The sequence below is a fragment of the Protopterus annectens genome, chromosome 6.part0 (assembly GCF_019279795.1).
Source record: "Protopterus annectens isolate FY-2018-M chromosome 6.part0, PAN1.0, whole genome shotgun sequence".
Classification (NCBI taxonomy): domain Eukaryota; kingdom Metazoa; phylum Chordata; order Ceratodontiformes; family Protopteridae; genus Protopterus; species Protopterus annectens.
In genome coordinates, this window is record NC_056737.1 from 1,470,065,585 (window position 1) to 1,470,079,089 (window position 13,505).

The following is a 13,505-nucleotide window of genomic DNA, read 5'->3' on the forward strand; positions in this document are numbered from 1 at the left end:
CCCAGGAGGTATGTCAACCTCCACTATGTTTAGAACTGTCATGCAGGCACAGGCACGTATTGAAAGGTACACCAGACAGGGTCTGGGGAGATGAGAGCATGTCGCATAGCCATGACAGACAGCATCCGTGATGTTGCGAATGCTATCCGTAACTTCACAGATGTCGTTGACAGTCGTTGTGGGGGCATACAACAGCTGCTCCACAACCAGATGTCCATGGGCCAGGGCGATGGTGTGCGTTTGCGGCGTCGACGTGGCCGTATGCCAGCAAGAGCACCAGCTGGCAGTGGCGCGGGCGACGACAACGGGCCCACTCGCGGCGCCTCAAGTGCCAGCACCAGCCCCAGCAATGCTGGGTCTGTGCTGTCATCCAGGCGCCCCAGGAGACCACGTGCACGTGGCTCTGGACAGTCCCAACAGGGAACTGTGTCCAGTCAACACACCCCTGCTTCCGATGACAGTACCCAGTCTGGGTTAGTACGGATACGGCCCGTAGCACCCTGCCAGGCACAGGTACCGTGTCCGTGCCCACAGACACTGATTTGGATGACCTGACAGGTGCAGTCTGTGGCTGTCCACAAAACCCTGTACATGGCAGCCATTATGTGGGACTGTGTGCGTGCTTACACACATGCAGAAACCTAACACCTAGGGCAAACACATACACACACACACTGCACCAACAACGGTCCACCCTGTACTGCTGCCCCTCACAAACACACATACACACACATGTCAATTGGTGTTACCAGTGGCGGCTTGGGCATATCTAACCCACACCCTGTGCATATGATGACACTGTGCCACCTCCTGCATACTACAACATCGGTGCAGGTAAAGGTAAACACGTTGCTGATGCACAGGGTGACTACATAGATGTGTATAAGTAGTAACATGTTGGTAACTGTTGTGTGTTGCAGTATAAATGTGTGTATATCCCATCAGTCCTGCTGCAGTAACTGTATGAATGTCCTCAGTTGTTATCTGCACCCATACTACTTAACAAAGTGTACCTGCTGCACACCATCACATGCTAACATTGACTATGGCAATGTGCATCTTGTGCTGTTATGTAGATTCAGCTACATGTATCTGTTCTGTCACACATGCATTTATACACACCCTGCTACCCACACACATGCACACGCTCACCTGCCATTCCCATTATTTATCACCCTACATGAGTAGCTGTTGATACATGACAGGTACACATTTCAGAAGTGCACTATGTTGTTTACTACTGGCATCCCCTTCTCTACCTGTACTCACAGGGTGCAGGCAACCTCATCAGTTGGAAGATGTAATGTGCATCAGGTACTGTAGTACCCTGATTGCCACAACAAACATGCTTCCCATACGGAAATGCACACACAGACACATCCCACATCCACACACTTGCCACATTCAGGCTTCAGAACACTATCTAGGTATATTCGGGTACATGTGCATGTTCAAGTAGCATGTAACACTATACTGAGTACTGGCACTTAGTTGTCTGTAGTCATGTTGTCTGTATAGAATAAAAGAAATGTTTTATTATCCTACTCCGTTTTGTGGACATTACTTGAACAAGTGTTACCTTACATGTGTTATCAGTACCAACACTTTCTGTTTTGTTTGTATAGGGTGCTATCAACATCACTGCTTGTTAAGGGTAATGACCACCCTGCAGTGCATAGCCCCATGTGGCAAAAGCCACATCCCACCCCATCATTGTGCACACACACTAACCCCACCAACAGTAAAACACATACTTTCCATTTGCAAGGTTCAAACCCACACCTAACTGTGCAATGACAGTAGAAACAGACACATTAGCAGAGTGTGCTATTTGCAGTAGTTGGAGAAACGTTTACTAATGCTGTACTTAGAGGTGCTGACATCATCTGTGTGTAGGAGGAGGGATGTGCACCCTGTAGTGTGTTCTCCCAGTTGGCAAAAGGCAGTTAACCCTCCCAGCATAGTGCACACACATAAACCACACTCATACATTCCCTTTGCAGGATTCAAACCCCCACCTAACTACGTTATGACACTGAAGAAAGACACATTAGCAGGCGCTATGCAAATTACTGGAGGACTTTACTACAGGTGATATAGTTATACAGTCCTGACATCATCACTATTTCAAAGGGGATCTGCATCCTGTACGATACTGTCACGGTTGCTAATAGGGACATTTCCCACACACACACATCGATGTGTTGGAGGTTTGCATATGTGGGGATCCAGAACACCAGTGTGATTAGTATATGGTTTGATTCGGACAAGTCAGGATATACTCCCAGTGGTGATTAGTTTTTACTCATGTTTGTAAAGATCAGCTCTAGTATATCTGCCCGTCTTGTGGGAAGGTTGGTTACCTGTTCCATAGCCAAAGAATGTCTGATCAATGGGAATCTTAGAGCTTGGGTATTGTGGCCTGTGTAATGTACACAGTCTATGTTTGGGTAGCTGGCATCACCCAGTATGATGGTGTTTGCAGAGTAATCTAAACTCTCCTGTGTCAGCATGAAGGCTGTGTGGGAGACCTGAGTTTGAGAGGGTGCTGCAACAGCTCCTCTGTGTCTCTTTCCATGTGGTCCAGGAGGTATGTCCCAACAGGTAGCTGACTGTGACCCTCCCTTGCTCTGTCTGGAGTGCGGCACGTCTGTCAACAGCTCATGTCAAGCAAGTGCACACCCCTCATAAATGATGTGGAAGCCTTCAAAGGCCCAAGGCCTGTTGAAAATATGGACCAGACTGCAGATACCTGTATAGAGGCATTCTGTGGACACATTCAGGAATGCATGGATCATGAAGCCACATATGAAAGCATGACCCAATTCTCCAAAGACAGATGTCCTGGGCACGGACACCAGCCATAAACACACTATACAATAGAAGGATGGCGCCACTACATGATACAACAACCTCCCAAAATGTGAAGGCACCACTGATGAGTATTGGAAGACAACTACAGGCACCCATATGATTGTCTAAGGCCATCTTTGAGAGAGGATTCCACAAGCCACTGAGGATAATCACAAGGCTGCCTGTAGTTATGTTAATAACCTGGGTGGTACTACCCAGATATGCTCAGAGGTAATACAATATGTCACACAAAATATAAAACACACAGACATTGCCATCATCCTAGTGGACAGGTTCAATGCTGCCTTCTCTCCCCACCACACCAAAAGGGAACATATGTCTCGCATCACAGTGCTTCCCCCCCCTGACATCACAGATGCTCAGGTAAGAGATGCCCTTCCCAAAGCAGTAAACACTGCATCAATGGGACCAGACAGTGTCCCAGGCTGTGTCCTACATGAACCACAAGAAGAGCTACACCCAGACATAACACCACTGTTCAATCCCAGCCTTAATACATGATATGTGACCAGAGAGTGGCATACAGCAACAGTGGTCCCTCAACATGCAGGTGGTGCCGTCACGGATCCTGGACACTACACGCCCCATATGTCTGACTAGCTTTGTCTGCAAAGCTATGGCAAGAATCATCAAGAACCTCACATATCTAGATATTGTGGACCTACAGACATGTCACCATACACAGTTTGGCTTTGTCAATGGCAAATCCTGCCTATCAAACCTGTTTGCTTTGTTTGAAACAGTCACCAAGGCCACTGTCAAGGGGTAGGAGGTCCACACAGCCTACCTGGACCTTGCATAAGCCTTGGATACAATACCCCACTTGTGCATTCTAGGAAGCTCACCAGTGTACATATTAACCCCTATGTCACTATGGGTATTGCACAGTGGCTCAAGGGCAGAACACACATGGTAGAATTGCTGGAGCCATGTCAGCCTCCAACCTGGTACAAGTGGTGTCCCACAAGGCAAAGCCCTAGGGGCTGTCATGTTCATTATATATTTGTCATAGGTACAGGCCAACATGGAAGTACTGTGGCTCAGCACGTCACAGGTGACTGCAGACCGAACACCATAATCAACTCAACAGCTAACACACGCATCCTCCAAAAGGGAGTCTTGCAAACACACGACTTGTGCCACAGCCATGGCCTCAACATGAATGACAGAAAGAGTATAGTCATCCCCTTTGTCAAACAGTAAATGACCACAATGTACCACATATGTGTTAATCCAGTAAGTGCAGACCTAGGAATTATGGACCTTGGGGTCACGGTTTGATAGCATCCTACCATTTGACAACAACATGGACAAAGTGGTTAGGTAAGCATGTGATATGGGCCACATCATCATGGGATCCACATGTAGGCCAGGGGAGGACATTGTGCCCCTTTACTCATCCCTCATCATGCCCATAATTGACTATGATGAACCTGTCGGCATGCACCTTACCAGACACCTGCAGCAACTGGGGCTACTACATATGTACCTCGACAAGGTGATCAAAGTGCTCAAACAGATGCCACATACTGACTGGTTAAAGTAGCAGCAGCTCTACTCAGTGACATACTGCCTCTTCATAGGCAATCTGTGCCTTACATAGAAGGCCAGGTCATACCCTCACGTAATGGCCATGCTGCATCTCAGAATATCCAGATCCCACCAGGATACACGCTGGAAATACATGAACTTCAGGAGTGATATACATAGGACATGGTGGAGGGGCACATTCACAACTCAGAGGCACCCTTCATTCCTGATTATTATCCCAATAGAGGTTAGGCGGACTGACTCAGTGACTATCCTCGAGCGATATTAATGACTGGATGTGACATTGTAGGGTTACCCTGGGTATCACTTATGTGTCACTGTGAGAAAGAGGCACAGTATACTAACCTTGGAAAAGGGCATAGCAAGACAGATTCACAATGCATGTTGAAAGGCACGCACATTCTGGCTAGGTGGATACATGCCCTGGGCAGATATCCCTGTACGAACCTATGGACCTATGTCTCTTTTTCACCATTGGCCCATGTGCTGTCAATCACCAATGTAAACTCAAGAGTCTGGTAGCATGTGCAAGGTCAGTTGTCAGTCACCTCTATGGTACAGTTGTGGAATATGTGTGTCATGTAGTAATGTCACAGCTGCACATGTACACAGTCAACCCTATCCCCTACCCATTGATGTACATCACATGTATGAGATGGAAACACATGGCCAAACTGTAACAACAACATACAAGTCAGTCAGATGCATGGACACATATGACTCAGTCATCGTCCATGCCACCACAGCTGATGTGGGATGTTGCTCACTGGGATACGTGATAGGGAACATGGAAGGGATCACTGAGCAAGTGACACAGGCTGGTAGACCCCTGACCTTGGTTAGCATCAGACCCTCACCAGGGATTCCGACAAATTACTGAATGCTAATGAATAAGTGTATCTACAACACCCTAGCTGAATGGTTCTTAGCATGCAGTCACTGCATTGCTATGGAATACTGTCTTACCACTACCACAACAGGTGAAAACATGCAGCTCCTGTACATTAACAACATGTAGACCTTATGCCCCAGACCAGGTGTGCATCCCTCACTACTAGGCTGATAGCATCTACATCTCACACTGTATATACACATCCCACATGCAGCATCTGCACAGAAGACCACGGTCATAATGTTACCCTGTGCAAATACCATGTATTCACATGTGGCAGGCATCACACATGGTAACTATTGAAAGTCACAGGTACATATGTGTATTTGGCACACACATACATCATGTGTTCATTGCCATAACCGGTGTAATCAATGTCATGCATTATTGTGAGGACAACCCACATACATGGGCATTCTGTGTGTGCACAACACACATGGCATGTCTGTAATCAAAAGCCATACATAATTGTGATATCATTTAGAAATGGGTATGTGCATCCTGTAGTGTGTTTTCCCAGTTGCCAAAAGGGATATATCAATCATACACACTTACCCCCTACACACACACTTGTCATGTGCGGTTCAAACCCCTACCTAACTATGTTAAGACACTAGAGGCAGACGCATTAGCACAGCGCTATTCGCATTACTGGGGAAAGTCCTTTCCCTGATATACTATAGGGTGCTGACATCATCAGAGTTTAGAAAGTGGAATGATCATCCTGTGGTGTGTTTTCCCAGTTGCCAAAAGGGATGTTTCTTTCATACCCACACACTTACCCCTTCACACACACTTGTCATCTGCTGGATTCAAACCCCTACCTAACTATGTTAAGACACTAGAGGCAGACGCATTAGCACAGCGCTATTCGCATTACTGGGGAAAGTCCTTTCCCTGATATACTATAGGGTGCTGACATCATCAGAGTTTAGAAAGTGGAATGATCATCCTGTGGTGTGTTTTCCCAGTTGCCAAAAGGGATGTTTCTTTCATACCCACACACTTACCCCTTCACACACACTTGTCATCTGCTGGATTCAAACCCCTACCTAACTATGTTAAGACACTAGAGGCAGACGCATTAGCACAGCGCTATTCGCATTACTGGGGAAAGTCCTTTCCCTGATATACTATAGGGTGCTGACATCATCAGAGTTTAGAAAGTGGAATGATCATCCTGTGGTGTGTTTTCCCAGTTGCCAAAAGGGATGTTTCTTTCATACCCACACACTTACCCCTTCACACACACTTGTCATCTGCTGGATTCAAACCCCTACCTAACTATGTTAAGACACTAGAGGCGGACGCATTAGCACAGCGCTATTCGCATTACTGGGGAAAGTCCTTTCCCTGATATACTATAGGGTGCTGACATCATCAGAGTTTAGAAAGTGGAATGATCATCCTGTGGTGTGTTTTCCCAGTTGCCAAAAGGGATGTTTCTTTCATACCCACACACTTACCCCCTTCACACACACTTGTCATCTGCGGATTCAAACCCCTACCTAACTATGTTAAGACACTAGAGACAGACGCATTAGCACAGCGCTATTCGCATTACTGGGGAAAGTCCTTTCCCTGATATACTATAGGGTGCTGACATCATCAGAGTTTAGAAAGTGGAATGATCATCCTGTGGTGTGTTTTCCCAGTTGCCAAAAGGGATGTTTCTTTCATACCCACACACTTACCCCTTCACACACACTTGTCATCTGCGGATTCAAACCCCTACCTAACTATGTTAAGACACTAGAGGCAGACACATTAGCACAGCGCTATTCGCATTACTGGGGAAAGTCCTTTCCCTGATATACTTATAGGGTGCTGACATCATCAGAGTTTAGAAAGTGGAATGATCATCCTGTGGTGTGTTTTCCCAGTTGCCAAAAGGGATGCTCCTTTCATACCCACTTACTCCCCTTCACACACACTTGCCACCTGCTGGATTCAAACCCCTACCTAACTATGTTATGACACTAGAGATGGGCGCGTTAGCACGGCGCTATTCGCATTACTGGGAAAGTCCTTTCCCCTGATATACTATAGGGTGCTGACATCATCAGAGTTTAGAAAGTGGAATGATCATCCTGTGGTGTGTTTTCCCAGTTGGCAAAGGGATGTTTCTTTCATACACACTTACACACACACTTACCCCCTTCACACACACTTGCCACCTGCTGGATTCAAACCCCTACCTAACTATGTTATGACACTAGAGGCGGACGCGTGCACGGCGCTATCCGGATTACTGAGAGAATCCTTTTCTCCAATATACTTATAGGGTGCTTACATGATCAGTGTCTAGACAGGGTGACGACCATCCTCTGGTGTGTTTTCACATTTGCTAGGGGTAACATTTGGACCAAGTGTGTGAGCATGCCCAGTTCAGCCTTCCTGTGGCATGTTGTGTGAAAGATGTCTCATTTATCTAAGTGTGTGAGCATGCCCAGTGTGGGCTTTACATATGTTGAACTCTGCAGCCCATCACATTTGTGGATGAGTGTGACCTTCAACAAATACCTCCATTTTATGGTTGTGTGTTCTGTGCCATGTTGTGTAGTTACTGTCCGAATGCTTTTTGTGTGAACAAAACTGGGAGTATACTGTGCCTGCAGGTTTTGCATGGGATACTTTGCACACAATTGTCAACATCCGTTCATACTGACCTAACACTGTAGCACTGTCTAGTGTAGTGTTTCAGTACTTTCACTGTGGTGGTCAGTATCCTGGGCTTCAGTCCTATCACTGATTTACATTTCCATAGTGTGCACAACAGGCTGGTTAAGGTCAGTTGTGCACATCTGCACAAAGGCAGTGCCTCTACAGACCCTGTTAATTGCTGCCCCATAAGCTTAACAAGTGTAGTCTGCAAATCTATGGAGAGGATCATAATTGAGCTCATAAACAAAGATATAGGGGACATGCAGACATTGTACCCATCCCATTTTAGCTTGGTCAGGGGCAGATCATGCCTTTTGTACTGGGTTGACATCTTCAAATTGGTCACTTAGGCCATTGTTGGGGAAAGGCAGTCCATACAACCTACCTTGGCCTTGCTAACACTTTCAACACAATACCCCACTCAGGTATTGTGGAAAGACCTCACAACTGAAATGTAAACCCATATGTCACAAGATGGGTTGCAAACTGGCTTAGGGACGGGACCCACAGGGTTAGAGTTGCTGGCACTATGTTAGACTCCAGGCTGGTCACAGGTGGTGTCACACAGGGCTCAGTCCTTGGCCACCATTGTTTGTCATGTACTTCCCATGAGAACAGGCCAACATGGGAGGACTTTGGATGACAATGTTAGCAGATGAGTGCACACTGGGCACCATAGTGGACAGTGCATCACACACAGATATCCTTCAGAAGGGACTCACAGTAACTGATAGCTGGTGCCAGGGCCATGGCCTGAAGTCAGAGTGCACAACATGTGTAGACATACCCTTCAGGAAAAGCAAGGTGACCCCAAGCTACCATATTGGTGGCAATCCTCTAAGCACAGAGGAGGTTATCACGGACCTGGGGACCCAGGTTGACAGTCGCCATTCTTCTGAGACTCACATTGCTAAAGTGGCTAGGAAGACCTTCTACATTGCCCACCTGATAAGGATGGGATTCACATCCAGATCTAGTGGGTCATTGTTCCCCTGTACTCTTCAGTTATCAGACCGGTGATCAAGTCAAATGCCCTATTCTGGCTGTATCTCACCCAACATCTGCAGCAATTGGAGACACCCTGACTGTCCCCCACCTAAAGGATCAAGGAACCACAACAGCTGTCATATGCTGCCAGATTGAAGACACTCACACTCTATTCACTCACATACCGTCTTCTTAGAGGTGACATGTGCCTGACATGCGAGGCCATGTCCAAACAGAGATTAATGGACATGCTCCACCTCAGACTCAGAAGATCCACCTGAACCACTAGTGCAGGTGACTGACACCTTAGCAGGGATGTATGTTGGACATGTTGTAGGGATGGAGTTATCACTCGGAGACTCCCTATGCTGTGGAATACAATCCTGGTCCATTTGAGGCAGAGCACCTTGCTGGCTGTGTTCAAGAGGTATCTTGACCTAATGCTAGTCGGAGAATGTGTTTGTCCATCAACACATTGTAAGCGTAGTTTGACATGTCATATGTCTTGTTTAGTATACTGTGCCTCTGTCTACCTGTGACATAACATTGATACCCAGGGTAAACCTCCCATCTCCCATCCACTCATTAGGATTCCTGTTGAGTGGACTCAACCAGTGTCTTTATGGACAACCTGTAGTGTTAGTTTACTCATGTGTGGCCGTGGCTTCTGTGTTTTGGATAATGCAGTACAGCCTGTCCTATATATGTCAGTGCTGGGGTTCAGTTCCCTCATGTGCATAGCTACCTGCCATTCAGATTGTACAAGGTGCAGCATGTGCATTGATTCCAGCTTGGACATGGCTTTCTCGTCAGGCACAGCTTGCATCTGGGTGGACATCATGGCAGTGTGTGGAGCTGCACTCTGTTTAATCAGACTACACATTACATGTGTTCCAGCTCTGTCATACTCCTGGTGAGGTACTGTTGTGGACTTTACAGGTGCTGGATGTGTGTGCATGAGGTACACCCGACAGGGGCTGTTGTGGTAATTTCTACTGGTGATGAAAGATAACTGCAAAACCAGAATGACCTCCCCTTAGCTAGATGTCAGACAGCATGGACCATACAATCACAACTGGAAATAGGATTCTACACCTACCACCCTAGAACACAGTAAAGGAAAGACACTACGGCTGATGCTGCTCAATGCCCAAGGTCTCTACCTCAAGCTGCACACACTCTATGCCCTTCTCAGTATGTAGCACATTGATGTCTGTTGTGTGCCTGAAACCTGGTTCACAGTTTCTGACAGCACCCCAGCACTATCGGGTGTTACCTCATCTCATGCATTCCGGCACCAGCATCCCGACAACAACAAGAAGGATGGTGGGTGTCCATATTCATCAAGGACACCCTCACCTCATGGTTGGTGGCAACACACTATGCATCGGAGACCATCCAGGTGCCAGTGACCGTAGGCAAGACTGCTCTGCAGTTTGTAGCATGTTACATGCCACCCGCTCAAACTCAGGTACCTCACACAGCTATCCTGCAAACACTGAAGGGGATAAATGTATCTCCAAACACCATCCTACTGGGTGATTCCAACTATCCACATATAGACTGGGATCACTAATCATGCCACAACACTCTAACACAAAGGTTCCAAGAGTTCATACACTGAAATGCCATGGAACAACTGGTCCCAATCCCCTCAAGTGGAGGCAACATACTAGAACACATCATCACAAACATGGGGTCACACTGTTCAACACCAGATGTATACCCATCATTGGTGAGATCAGATCATGGACTACTCTCAGTGGGAGTCCACATCCCACCCACACCCCAGATGGGAAAGGAATCGGTGAAGACCTTGTCAAATGCCGACTTCACATTTCTGAGCACTGGTGTGGTCTCTTTCAAGGCCCCCAGGCCAGCGGACACCATTACCCAAGCCACTGTATCACTTAGAAATGCCTTCTACCAGCACCTCCAGGACTGCATGGTTCAGGCAATCCAAAATAATGATGACTCTTTGTACCACAGGCAAGCATCCAGTCTGGTGGACCCTAGCCATAAACAAGCTGTACAACACAAGGAAGGAGCTACTACACGATAGAGTGTAATCCGTATGGGGGAAGACACCCCTGCTCATTGTGAGTAAAGCGCTGGGTTCCCCCATACAATCATCCGAGGCATGTTTAGAGAGTAAACCCACTCAGGACTCCAGGGACAATCATGAGGCCTTTTTTACCTATGTTTGAAACCTGGGAGGAAACTCCCAGATATGCTCAGACTTAGTTCAGAATGATGTTGATATCACTGCACCTACAGACATTGGCAACATACTGGCTGACAGGTTCAGTGCAGATTTCTCCCCCCCCCAACTGGGGGGGTATGCACACCAGAGGATTTTAGCCGCCCAAACATCTCCACTGCTGGGGTGGGAACTGCTCAATCCAAGGCAGAAAACACTTTATCCATGGGACCTGATGGTGTCCCCGGTTGTGTGCTCCATGAACTCAATGAGTAATTACACCCGCAGTTAGGGCAGCTGTTTAATGTTAGCCTCACCTCAGGATATGTTCCCAAGGGTGGCATACATCAATGGTGGACCCACCTCACAAAGGTGGTGCCTCCACCAACCCCAGAAACTACCATCCCATCCCCTTGACAAGCCTGTTCTGCTAGGCTATGGAGAGGATCATAATGGGAATTCTAAATGAAGACATAGGGGACTTGCAGACATTGGGTCCAATCCAGTTTGGCTTTGTCAAGGGCAGATCATGCCTTTTAAACTTGGTTGTCTTTCTCAAAACACTCACCCAGGCCATTGTCGTGGGCAAGGCAGTCCACACAGCCTACCTTGACCTGGCAAGGCTTTCAACCAATACCCCACTCAGGTATCATTGAAAACATCACCCGCTTAATTGTGAACCCATACATCACAGCATGGGTTGCAAACTGGCTAAGTGACGGAACACACAGGGTCAAAGTTGCTGGTGCCAGTTCACACTCCAGAGCTGTGACAAGTGGTGTCCCACAGGGCTCAGTCCTGGGACCACATTTGTTCAGTATCTACTTTTCAGAAGTGCGAGCAAGCACAGGAGGATTATGGCTGACAAAGTTTGAAGATGACTGCAAACTGGGAAGCATAGTTGGAAACCCATCTGACACAGACATCCTTCAGAAGGGTTTCATAGAGGTGGCTAACTGGTGCCACAGCCATGGCCTTGCATTACACACTAAACAATGCATAGCCATACCCTTCAGGAAGAACAAGGTTACCACTACTTCCCATCTAGGTGGCAATCCTGTAAGCACAATGTACATTATCAGGGACCTGGGCACCCAGATTGACAGTGACATTTTGTTTGACACTCACATTGCCAGGGTAGTTTGGAAGGCCTTCTACATTGGCCACCTCATCATGCAGTGATTCACATCTAGATCAAGGGAGGTCACTGTTCCCTGTACTCATCACTCATCAGACCAATGATTGCATACAATGCCCCATTCAGATTGGATGGGCCCACATATTCCTCGACAGGAGGTGAAAGGGTCTCAAACATATTTCTTATGCTGCCCGACTGAAGGAATTCCAGCTGTATTCAGTCGCTTACTGTCTGCTCAGAGGTGACCTGTGCCTGACATACAAGACTATGTCCAACCCAGGATTAATGAACATGCTTCACCTCAAGACCTCTACATCCATCAGAACTACAAGGGCAGGAGACCTAAACCTCAACACAGATATTAATAGGATGTGCTGAAGGGACAGATTCCTCACCCAGAGAGTCCATATGCTGTGGAACAACATCCTGGTACATGTGAGGCTGAGCACCTCACTGGCTTTGTTCAAGTGAGATTGTGACCAATGGATGGGAGATTGCAGGTATACCCCAGGGATAACCTCAGTATCACTGCTTGACAGAGGCACAGCAAAATAATGGGCATATTATCCATCAACTTGCACGGGTGGCAGAAGCCACAAAACTCTGGGCTAGGCTTATAAATGCCCTAGGGCAGATAGTCTAGTATGAACCTGTGAACATAGGCCTTGGGCAGTTCCTGCTATTAGGACAGTGGTCTGCAGCAAGCTATATAGTAGTAGTCAGTTTTAGCCATTGGTTTTGACCATGGCTATTCCATGTTGCTTCTTGTTGTGGTACAAACATGGGTGCGTGGTTATCCATGCTATGTATTGCTAGTCACCCTCATTTTGTATCTTGTTCCATGTGTTTGCACATGTACATCACTGTATGATGTGCAGCTGTATCCACAGGGTCATATGAGTGGATATGGATGTTAGTTGGGGTCCTCAGGTGTGCATATTGTACATGATATTACATTACTTAACACATGGCATTCATGCCTCAGGTGGTGCTGCAGGGCCACCTCTGTCGGATACACATACTACACTCCCTGTACGTTTGGAAGCAGGTTGTGTCATGTTAAGCATCCCTGTTACTGTATGAGTGAGTCAGGCGGGTATCAGTCCCAGTGTTCCTACTGACCAAGCATATGTGCTATCGTTGCCTCTTTGCCAAGGCCAAGCCATACTGGGCACGCATCCTTCTTCATTCATGCTAAT

At 47.1% G+C, this 13,505-nt stretch overlaps 1 protein-coding gene across 1 annotated transcript in view; it reads right to left on the reverse strand.

Moving 5' to 3' along the window:
• The window catches only part of LRP1B (LDL receptor related protein 1B), a gene marked incomplete at its 5' end in the record, with an annotated part of 5,941,474 nt that overhangs the window by 5,060,346 nt on the left and 867,623 nt on the right, over nt 1–13,505 (reverse strand). The window lies entirely within an intron of this gene.